Raw genomic sequence first — 12,570 nt, 5'->3', positions numbered from 1 at the left:
AGAAAGGGCAGATGGAATTTAATGCAGACAAGTGTGAGGTGTCACATTTTGAAGGGCAAACCAAGAAAAGATAGACACGGTGAACGGTCGGGCACTGAGGAGTGAGGTTGAACAGAGGGACATGGTAAACGGGTGTCATTCCATGCAAGTGCTGTCACAGGTGGATTTGGGCGGGAATTGATGATACCCAAGTTAACTAAAATTGAAAATTGTAAATGGGGCAAAAAAAGGGATCTATTTCAGAAATGTTTGTGACAACAGAAAATGGCTAAACCATCTTTAGATTAAATGGGAGATTCTTCTTTAGAATTAACCCAAGAAGAACGGACTACTTACTATGTGTGAAGATGGTGGATTAAATTGATTAATGTGCGATATAATTGGGTGAATTATAATTTTTTTTTACATCAGTTGTATTTAACTCCAGGAAAAAAAGATAAGGATTTAGTAATTCAGATTTATGTTTTCATTGTGGGATTCAAATTAATACTTTTTTTTGTCTGTCTGGTTGTGTGATAAAGTTAAGCCTTTGAGGATTTATTTGAAACTACTTTAAAGAAACTCTTTTTATGTTCGATCCACTGCTTTTTCTAATGCGGTATATTACAACTTTAACAACGGGATTAAGAATGGATAAATCTCAAATTGAGTTTATTCAGTTAGTATTAGCAGTGGCCAGTAAATGCATTGCGATGACGTGGAAAATTAGGTTTGGTGTTTTCATTCTGCCGCAACAAATTGGTATGATTTTTCTCTCCCTCAGTCGAGGGAGTTTGGGGGGGGGAATTATGGGGAGGGGGGATGGAATATAGTTTTTTTGGGAGGTTGGTTTATTTTGTTTACTATGTATTTTATATATTCATAAATAAAGTTTAAAAAAAGATACACAACCAGTGTTTCAGGCTTGAGCCCTTTATCAGGGCTACGAGTATCTGTACTCTATAAAGGTTCACTGCTTGATCAGCTGAGCTTCTCCAGCATTTGTGTCCTTACAGAATTTGGTTGAGTTACTATATGTGGACATCAGGTCATTTTTTCACCCTTAAACTGTCCATCCACACAGACAGGAACTTGAAACATTTCTTCTTTTTCACACAACTACCCCCATTTGGTGAAGTGTGTGGAATATTAGCTGTAGAATATCTTGTTCTGGGAATTATGATGAAGAAACCATCACACAGACTTTGCCAGAAAGCTGGGAAAGAGAGTTAAAAAGCACATTCCAGACAGGAATCAATTCTCACCTCCTCTACTGAGCCATACATATCCAAATGCCTGCCTGATCTTCAAAACAATGGTGCAAATTGTTAGACATGATCCAAAGGCTGCAATAAGCCCCCAGCACCACTCAGACCCTGAATGGCATTGTTTCTGCTTTAAAGTTTTGAGAAACCAGTAACACTGATTGTTATATAGAGAATTTAGGTTAAAATGACTTAAGTTAAAATGTGATGATTAATCATAAAAAGGAAAGCCAGAACGGACAGGGAGCTTACTAGCAGCCAAGGACAAAAGGTTCAGCTGGATATGTTTTTTTTAAAACCTATCTTTTCATGGTCATAGTGAGAGACATGCAGGAGACAAAGGATTGATAAGAAGGGTGAGAAACAGAATTTAGTGTATGTAGAGTTCACAGCGTACGTAACGAACGTGATAATTAAAAATGCAGTTATACTTAGAATGCTTTTGCAATACTAACCAATTAAAACAGTATTAATAAGAAGGGGAAGGGCAAACAATAAGGGTATAAAAATCAATGCACTGTATGTATCGGGGCTTAACTGGTGAGAAGCCAGTTGAGTCCAACTCTGCAGACTTGTAAATAAAGCTTGTCGTGTCATCAGTTTTAAAGAGACTCATGTGTGAGAAGTTTTATTTCTGACAAATGGGGGCTCGTCCGGGATCTACACTCCGGCCGTGAGGGGAGGCGAGAAGAGGGACATCGGAGGCGGTGCACCCCGCTGAGTTCAGCGGCTCCTAGTCCCTTGCTCGTCGCTTCGGGCGGCTTGAGCGAGTGGTATCCGGACAAGGTGACACGACAAGACGGAGAGGAGAAGGGTGACGGTTCAATCCCCGGGAAGACACCGGTAAGTGACGACTTACGATTGTGGTGTGGGGATTGGGTAACAGGTGTAACGGGATACACCTGTTTGGATAAAAAAACCTAACATAATAGATCAGGTATAGAGCTTTTGTCGTGGCGTGAGGACCCTGTCGTGGGACTCTAGGATAGACCCCAGGGAAACCTCGGCGGTAACCGAAGGAGGGACAGCACCTCCGACGAAGTGCCGAGAAGAGAGGGGTCAACCCCAGGGAAACCTCAGCGGTAACCGAAGGAGGGACAGTACCTCCGACGAGGCGTCTGAGAAGAAGGGAGTAGGGTCCAGAACGAGAGGGTCCTCAGCAACGATAAACAGATCTAGGTGGGAAAATGGGAGGATCAAAATCTAAGGGCTCGTCTGAAAATTCAGGACAATTCCTGGGAGTTCCCCTTGACAGCCCTTTGGGGAGAATGTTTGAAAATTGGGATAGTAAAAGATATCGAGACAAAAACAAGAAAAAGATGGTCCAAAATTGTCTCCTTTGGTCGAAACAACCTATTAAAGGTTCCTCGGTCTGGTGGCCGAAATTTGGATCTGATGAGGATTGGGTTAGACAAGCATTAAACATATATGTAAATTCGAGACCAAAGGTGAATCAAGAAGAGTCAGCGTATGCATTTTGTTGGGTTCCCTGGCCAGGATCCTTAACAAAATGTTTTAAATTGAGGGTAGCGGGAGAAAAGAAATGGGAACCTCTGGACAACCTTCCCCCTCCTTATATTCCCACGGTGCCTACTGCGCCCGAGGAAAGCTCATTACCGGAGGGGAAAGGTGATGAATCTGATTGCCCCGAAAGGGGCCGGGAAAAAAGGATGAATTAAGGGAGTCGGACCCTAAACTTCCACCGGTAAACCGACCCTGGACAAGATCCCAGACTGGTCCAGGACCATCAAAGTTTTCAATAAGCCTAAATCCCCTGAGGGAAGTTCCTATGGGAGGACCGGGAGGGGGAACGGGATATGTGAATGTTCCCCTAACTAGTACAGAGGTGCGGGGATTTAAGAAAGAAATGAAAAAGTTATTGGAAGATCCTATAGGACTGGCTGAACAGCTCGACCAATTCCTGGGACCAAACACATATACGTGGGAAGAGATGCAGGCAATAATGGGAACATTATTCTCACCCCAGGAGAGGCAGATGATTCGACGGGCTGCCCTCCTCATGTGGGAATATGAACAACCTGGGGACCCCAGACCCCATGAACAAAAATATCCCTTAAATGAACCCAGGTGGGACAAACGAACACCCGAGGGATTGGCAAGTATGAGACAATATAGAGAGTGGACAATTAAAGGGATACGGGAGGCTGTGCCAAAGGGTCACAATTTCACCAAGACCTCTTGTTGTTACCGTCGGCTGGATTTAACCTCCTAGGAAGGGACTTACAGGCTCTCCTAGGTTTGGGTGCTCTCCCTGTGGACAAAGAAGTGCGAGTCCACCTCTGTGCTCTAAAGGAAGAGGATGAACGGCAGATTGACGAGAGAGTCTGGTATAAGGAGGGAAATCGAGGAGGTCTGGACATCCCATCTTTACATGTCACATTAATACCAGGTCATCAGCCGGTAAGGAAACGTCAGTATCCTATTTCTTTGGAAGGGAGAAAAGGGCTACAGCCGGTAATTGAGACTCTAATACGAGACGGACTATTAGAAGAATGCATGTCACCTTATAACACCCCTATACTCCCAGTGAAAAAGTCAGATGGATCCTATCGCCTAGTTCAGGATCTAAGAAGTTTGAATGCTATTGTTCAGACCCGCCACCCAGTGGTGCCTAATCCCTATACTATTATGAGTCGGATTCCCCCAGACCATGAGTGGTTTAGTGTTATCGACTTGAAGGTTGCCTTCTGGACGTGTCCATTAGAAGAGGAAAGTAGAGATATGTTTGCGTTTGAATGGGAAAATCCATGGACAGGCAGACGGAGACAGCTTCGGTGGACTGTATTGCCCCAAGGGTTCACTGAATCTCCAAACCTGTTTGGACAAATGCTAGAACAAATCCTGGTGGACTATCCACAATCTGATGATTCCCAACTAATGCAGTATGTGGACGATTTACTATTATCAGGACCCAAGGAACAAGAAATGAGGGGAGATACAATTAGACTCTTGAATTATCTGGGGAAAAAGGGTCTACGGGTGTCCAGGAACAAGTTACAGTTCGTTGAGAGAACTGTGGTATATCTGGGACACCAGATAAGTAAAGGACAGAAATGGATTACCCCTGAACGGATTGCGGGAATCACTAGAATGCCGTTACCCCGTAATAAGACAATTCCTGGGACTCTTAAGTTACTGTAGGTTATGGATAGAGGACTACTCAGCGTTGGTGAAGTTTATGTATGAAAAGCTGACAAATGAAAATGAATATCCATTGAAATGGACCCAGGAGGAGGAGGGATGGTTTGAGGACTTGAAGCATCGCCTGACACGAGCCCCGGTACTCACTCTGCCCTCTTTAAAACAGCCCTTCCAGCTATTTGTCACTCATAACCAAGGAACAGCTGTGGGAGTTTTAACACAGGAAAAAGGCGGTCAGTGACACCCAGTGGCTTTCCTTTCCAAAATGATGGACCCAGTGTCTCGTGGATGGCCGACGTGTATCCAGGGAGTAGCGGCTGCTGCTCTGTTGGTAGAGGAAGCACGTAAACTTACTTTTGGAGGAAAGATGACTGTGTACACCTCCCATTCTGTGAGTGTTTTATTAACACAAACTGCCCATCGATCGCTGACTGATTCTCGCATATTAAAGTATGAAACCATTTTAATGGTCGGAGAAGATCTACAGTTTGCAAAGATTAATAGCTGCAACCCAGCTCAGTTTTTATACGGCAGTGAAACAGAGAGAGAGGTGGAGCACGACTGTGTCGAGTTGACGGATCTTCAGACCAAGACCCGAGAAGACCTTTGCGATACTCCTCTGGGAGAAGGATATGAATTCTACATTGAAGGCTCCACCAGATGTGTTGACGGAATGAGAAGAAGTGGGTATGCTATAATAGAAGGAAATACTTGGAAAGTAGTAGAATCCACGAGACTACCCGGAAGCTGGTCAGCACAGTCCTGTGAACTATATGCCTTGCAGAGAGCCCTCAGAATACTGGCAGAGAAAACTGGAACGATTTACACTGATTCCAAATACGCATACGGGGTAGTGCATACCTTTGGTAAGATCTGGAAGGAGCGTGGTCTAATTACATCAAGAGGAAAGGAATTGGCACACGAACAGATGATTACTCTGACTTTAGAAGCCTTGACATTACCCCAGGAAATAGCAGTGGTCTACATACCAGGCCATCAGAGGGGAGATACCCCGACAGCAATTGGAAACAGACTGGCTGATGAAGAAGCCAAAAGGCCAGCCATGCAACAAGAAGTCCGTTTGCTGACCTTAATCCCAATAAGACAAGGCATAAAGAAGGCTCCCATTTTCACTGCTAAGGAAGAAAAGGACATGGCTCAGCTGGGCGCAAGCCAGCTGCCTGATGGAACATGGAAGACACCAGATGGAAGAATGGTTCTAAATAAAGAAATAACTCGCAATATTTTAAAACACCTGCATCATCAGAGCCACTGGGGCACCCAAGCCTTATGTGACACAGTGCTTCGAGAATATGTGTGTAAGGGAATCTACACCTTGGCCCAACAGGAGGTGCAGAACTGTCACCTATGCACAAAAATTAATAAGAAGGTAATGAGGACAGGGACCATGGGAGGTCAACCATTAGCCATACGCCCTTTTCAAAGTATCCAGATCGACTTCACAGAGTTACCACAAGTCCAAAGATGGAAGTATCTGTTGGTGGTAATAGATCACTTTACCCGATGGGTGGAAGCCTTCCCAACAGTAAATGCTACAGCCTCTACAGTAGCTCGCCTCCTCCTAGAGCAGATAATCCCCAGATATGGTATAATGGATTCTATAGACTCAGACAGGGGTCCACATTTTTGTCCAAAGTCCAGCAATTGATTTGTGATGCATTACAGGTCTCTTGGAAATTGCATACCCCTTGGCATCCACAAAGCTCAGGGAGGGTTGAACGTATGAATGGAACCCTAAAGATGCAATTGACAAAATTAATGGTGGAGACTAAAATGCCTTGGATAAAGTGTCTGCCCCTGGCCTTATTGAGAATTCGTACTGCCCCACGCAGGGATGTGGGGTTGTCCCCTTATGAGATGATGTTTGGGCTTCCCTTCTGGAGTACAGTTGAGGGGTGTCCCACCTTGGGGGAAGGGGATATTTTTGTTAGGAACTATTTACAGGCACTGTCACGCTCTCTTACAGATTTACGAAAGAGGGGACTATTGGCACAAACACCGCCTCTAGACTTTTCTTTACACAAAGTGGAACCAGGAGACTGGATTCTCATCAAGACCTGGAAAACTGAAAAACTCCAGCCACAGTGGGAAGGTCCATTCCAAGTTCTCTTGACTACAGAGGCTGCAGTACGAACAAGAGAGAAGGGGTGGATGCACGCATCCAGATTTAAGGGACCTGTAGAGGCGCCTCAGGACCCTGATACAGACTCAGATTGGACCTTTTTGTTGATCTTGCAACTAGAATTGCAGGAACTTTTAATGTAACCAATTGTTGGGTCTGCGGAGGTCCACGGATGTCAGAGCAATGGCCTTGGTGGGGGGAGTCCCTCGACTCATGGACCATGATCTCCCAAGTTTGGACCACTAACCGAACAAGGTCAAGGGAGACTTGGTCTCTCTCTAACGTCCCCTCTGGTTTTTATTGTCTCTCACGAACCGGCAAATACCCAGTAGGAAAAAGTCCCTGCAAGGCTGTAGGGATCCGCATTTCGCCTGGTAATTTCACTTGGTTTCCTAAACCCCTGACTTGGTTCTTATCCACTGTTTTTAAAACTAATTGCCTACCCCTGTCTAATAGCAGTATTCAGCTTTGGAATTGTACCAGTTCCACCATCACAGGACCATACCAATCAAACCCCATTCTTAAAAGAGTTTGGGAACGGGGATATGGAGTATCCCCAAATGGATTATTCTGGGTATGTGGTAATAAAGCTTATACTCGTCTCCCCTTACAGTGGAGTGGAACTTGTTTCCTAGGAATAATCCGCCCAGAATTTTTCCTCCTACCCCACGATCACGGTCATAAATTAGGAGTGAAGATTTTTGATACATTACACCGTCAGCCCCGCTCTAGCATGGTGCATTTGGGACAATGGGGAGATGATTGGCCTCCAGAACGAATAATTAAATATTATGGTCCCGCTACATGGGCTCAAGATGGATCCTGGGGTTACCGTACTCCTTTTTATATGTTAAATCGCATTATTCGCTTGCAGGCAGTCCTTGAGATTGTTACAAACCAAACAGCTCTAGCCCTGCAATTACTTGCATCCCAGCAGGGTCAGATGCGCTCTGCTATCTATCAGAACCGTCTAGACCTGGACTATTTTCTGGCCACAAAAGGGGTGTATGTGGAAAGCTTAATTTGACTAACTGCTGCTTAAAGATTGATGATAATGGCCAAGCCGTTCGCAAAATCGCTGATAATATTCGCACTTTGTCCCATGTACCAGTCCAGACCTGGCATCCTTTCGCAAAATTAAATTGATTGGACAAATGGTTTGGAGGAACCTGGTGGCGCACCTTATTGTGGGTCATCGGGGGTGTTTTGTTCCTCCTGCTTGTTTTGCCCTGTCTTATTCCCTGTCTGCGCAGCCTAGTGATTTCGATGGTCCAGCAGACCATGCAACCAGGGGGCCTGGGAGACCCAGTTAGAATTTTACTTCAGCACGAAATTGATTTATCAGAAGATGGTTCTCTTCCCTGGGTTAAGGTCCCCATTCAGAAATAATACACACATTTTAAAGAAAGAAAGGGGTGGATTGTTATAGATAGAGAATTTAGGTTAAAAAGGGCTTAAGTTAAAATGTGATGATTAATCATAAAAGGGGAAGCCAGAATAGACAGGGAGCTTACCATAAAAGTTCAGCTAGACAATGTTATAACAAACAGAGATTTTCATGGTCACAGAGAGACATGTAGGAGCCAAAGATTGATAAAAAGAGTGAGAAACAGAATTTAGTGTGTGGAGAGTTCGTAGTGTACGTTACAAACATGATAATTACAAATGCAAGTGTACTTAGGATGATTTTGCAAAAACTAACCAATTAAAACAGTGTTAAAAAGAAGGGGAAGGACAAACAAAAAAAGGTATAAAAATCAATGCACTGTATGTATCGGGGCTTGACTTGGCGAGAAGCCAGTTGAGTCCAACTCTGCAGACTTGTAAATAAAGCTTGTCGTGTCATCAATTTTAAAGAGACTCATGTGTGAGAATTTGTACTTCTGACACTAATGAAAAAATTACAGGACGATTTAGAGCATTGGAAAGATTTACCATTAACACTAATAGGAAGGATAAACTGTATTAAAATGAACATTTTCCCAAGGATATTATACCTATTTCAGGCATTGCTAATACACTTGACAGAGAAATTCTTCAAGGAGTTAAAGAAAATAATAAGGAATTTTTTATGGAAAGGGGGGAAACCGAGGATAGCACTAGATAAATTAACAGAATGGTATAAACAAGGAGGCTTACAACTGCCAAACTTTAAAAATCATTATAGAGCCGCACAATTAAGATACATATCAGATTTTTATCAAACAAGAGAAAAGCCAGATTGGACTAGATTAGAATTAGATAAAATAGGGGAAAAGATACCTGAACACATATTATATAAATGGGATGAAAAATTGGTACAACATAGAAGTTCTCCAGTATTACATCATCTACTCAATATTTGGAAAAAGATTCATGTAGAAAGGAATAAAACAAATTATCAATTACCAAAACTAATATTGACCCAAAATAAGTTACTCCCTTTTACAATAGATAACCTTTCCTTTAGAGAATGGGAGAAAAAAGGGATCAAAAGAATAGAAAATTGTTTTTCAGGAAATAGATTATTATCCTTTGAACAAATGAAAGATAAATACAATATAACTCAAGATACAGTGCTGGCATATTACCAATTGAGATCCTACTTGAAGGACAAATTAGGAAGCAGTCTGAGGTTACCAGAGGGAAGTAACTTTGAATATGTGATTACAGATACAATGATAATCAAAAGATTTATAACAAATATGTATATTAAACTGCAAGAAAAGGAGAATGAGGAAACAAATGGTAAAACTAAACAAAAATGGGAACAAGATTTAAATATAAAGATAAAAAAGGAAACGGGAGAAGTTATGATCTGGAACGATGAGAAATACAATAAATACGAGGTTACGTATGATACAATATAACTGGATACATTAGACCTCAAAAGTTAAATAAATGGGACCCAACAGTATCTGATAGATGTTTTAGATGTAAAAAAGAAATGAGAACAACAATTCATGCAATCTGGACATGTGAGAAAGTAGAAAAATTTTGGGAAGATCTAAACCAAATATTAAATAAAATTACAGAAAACAATATACCAAAAAATCCAGAGATCTTCCTCCTAAGTAACATAAAAAACAAAGAATTTGGAATTGATTTGGATGGTGCACAAAAATGATTTGTTAAGATAGCTCTAGCCGTAGCAAAAAAATGTATTATGTCAACCTGGAAATTGGAAGATAATTTGAAAATACAACAATGGTATATAGAAATGAATAAATGTATTCCATTAGAAAAAATAACATATAGTTTAAGAAATAATATTGAAATATTTGAACAAATATGGGAGCCTTACATGAAACACAATAGAGAAAACCTACCGGGGACATTCACTACCTAAATTAATGAAAGGAGAAGGAAATGAAAAGAATTGACTCAGTGGAATTTCTTGTTTATTTTCATTGAGTGACAACATTGTTTGACTGGTTTAATGTATCCTAGATTTTGTACTTTAAATGGATGGGGGGGAGGGAGGGAGGGTGAGATGAGAGGAGGGAGGGGGGGGGGGAGAAAATGGCACTGTATATATTTGAAAAGGAAAAAGTATGTATCATGGTCAATGTGGTTTATGGTGTGAAAAATAAAAAATTTAAAAAAAAAGATACCCTGGAAAGAAGTGGGGTTCTGCCTGCACTTAGTGCTGACAAAAACATCTCAACATCATTGAATTCCTGGATGGCAGTGGTGACCTCAAATCAATATCACATGGGAAATACCTGCACAATCTGCCCTCTTTGCAGTATGGAGGAATAACATATGCACTCATACTAATGCCCATAATGGAGGTATGAATCACCCCAAAAATGCACAATTGCATTCTACGCCAAAGTGGCACCTAACACACCCATGCAATGGGTGTTACTCCGCCCAGCATCACCAACTTTCTGTGAGATTCCTCCTTAACATGAGAAAAAAAAACCTCAACTGCTTCGTTGATGGAGTATACTATCCCAGTGATTTGTGCAATGACCAACCAATCAACAATTCTCCAACTTGACATTGCACTGCCCAAAGTTTAAGATTCCTAAAATATGAATGTATCTTATGTTGGCCCAACATCATGGGCAAAAGAGCCTGTACTGTGCTGTAATATCCTAGGTGCTATGAAACTGTATCTCTATTCGAGATCAAAGTGATCAATTAATGGAGACCGCCTGCAGTAGCACAAAGCCGATGCATCATGGACATTTCAACAACATCACTTTGGCTTCATGTCGAAAGACACAGAAGTGCAAATGGCTTACAATGGAAAGAAATAATTTGCAAAAATAGTTGGACTGCATGTTTAATTCTTTAAATTTGAGCAGAATAGATTGAATCAAGTTGTTGATTTGTGTCTATATTACAATCACCAACAATCACCAATGTGTACTGTTCTTTCCTGATCACCCCTGGAAGCTGGTGGTGAACTTTCCATCCTCGAGGATCTTGAGGTCTGTCCCAGTAACAATGAAAGAATTCACCTACTTCCTTCTTTCACCCTCTTCCCCCCCCCCCCCCCCAACAGACTGGTGTATCATTTGGATCAGAATGTTCAATGGATGCATTCTCTTGCACCTATTCTCTGCTCCCTTATCCCTCTCTGTGAGGAAGACGGGAATATATCCTGGCCACTGAAGTGAAAGCTGCAGGGGGTGTGCGAGTGGTAAGGGTAACTAAGGTTTCATCCTGTGAATGAGCCACTAATAATGTGGTTTGCTTGTACTGAGTTCTGCTTGGTCTCTTGCCTGTTTATTGATCAGTTTTAAATGAGAGCATTCATCACACTCATGACAGTATGCATATAAGGAGTATTTGAACACAGGCCAAAATAATACTGTTCTAGTACCCCAAAAGTTCATGCCTCTGTATGTGTGTGAGGGCATTTCTTGTCTATCATTAACAGGACATTGGAGAAGGCCACAGCAGCACGTGCCACAATATGGATTAACAGGCCAAGATCCATGTGATAGTACAGATCTATCACCAATGTATATAGTGTATATAGTTACAGTATCTAGACTGTACTTACAGCGATTGGCTGAGAGCTAAGCCATGCCTATTGTCTGGGCCTTAAAGGGTTGTGTCCCTAGCCAGGTCAGATCATTCCGGACTGGTCGGCCACCTGTGAAGAGCTCCTGTCTTTTGCTAATAAAAGCCTTGGTTTGGATCAACAAGTCTTTGATTCTTTCGACGAGCTCTACAATCCATCAGTTGGAAGTGGTTGCCATTGGTTTGGAAAATGTGGCCTCTTTTAAGAGATAACAGCAAAAGTCTAAGTGTTTTTCATTTATCTATCTTCTCTCCTCTAAAACAGGACCCCAGGGCCTCATCTGATGAGCCTTTGACCTCCCCTTTCCTTCTGTCCCTAGGGGAGTTCACCAGCTTTGCTGTACACATGCAGCCACTATTCTCCACAGTGACAACGCTAATAAAACCTTTGAAGAATTTCAGGATAAAAATAATTTTGTGCGACTGTGGCAAAGCCTTTGGTTGCTATGGTAACCCGAGAGAAAACTAAGCTCTTTCCAGACAAGATCACCCCATAGAAGGGCCACAGCCATAGTGAAGGAGAGGTAAAAAGAAATGTTAATAGCATCCAAACGATTCGTTTTGTACTTCAGTTGAGTGTAAAACCATGGCAGCTGTGAATTCGAAACAAATACATTAACATCAATGCCGATTATATAAAATATGATCTTGCCAAAAGATACAAGACTATTTGTCACTCCCAGACAGCGGCATGTGTTAGAGGCGAATTCCTTCAGTCTACACCATTTGTGCGTACATGCGGAGATGGTTGAGAGTGAATTGCTAAATGGCTGATCAATGTGCTGTGGAGTAACATAAAAATTCACCCCCTTTCCTTTTGACCAAGTTTGTGGAAGCATGGTCGAAACTTTAAAACCCATGAACACTATTAATGCAGTTTGCCTTTTTATCTCACCCAAAGCTCCAATCACCCAGCATTACATTTGTCCCAAAACAAGGAAAATGTTTTAGCAAAGGTGATGTGGCCCTGCAAAATGTGCAGCAAAGGACCACCACCCAGGT

At 42.1% G+C, this 12,570-nt stretch overlaps 1 long non-coding RNA gene across 1 annotated transcript; it reads left to right on the top strand.

Annotated features, from left to right (window-relative positions):
• Positions 1-1,480: 1,480 nt before the first annotated feature.
• LOC138761188 (uncharacterized) lies at positions 1,481-8,405 on the top strand. The gene is made up of 2 exons (XR_011356173.1): positions 1,481-2,087; positions 6,394-8,405. It is a non-coding gene; the product is annotated as an uncharacterized lncRNA (long non-coding RNA).
• Positions 8,406-12,570: the final 4,165 nt, after the last annotated feature.

Source organism: Narcine bancroftii, chromosome 4 (assembly GCF_036971445.1).
Source record: "Narcine bancroftii isolate sNarBan1 chromosome 4, sNarBan1.hap1, whole genome shotgun sequence".
In the NCBI taxonomy this organism is placed as follows: Eukaryota; Metazoa; Chordata; class Chondrichthyes; order Torpediniformes; family Narcinidae; genus Narcine; species Narcine bancroftii.
This window is presented reverse-complemented; position numbering and strand designations above follow the sequence as displayed.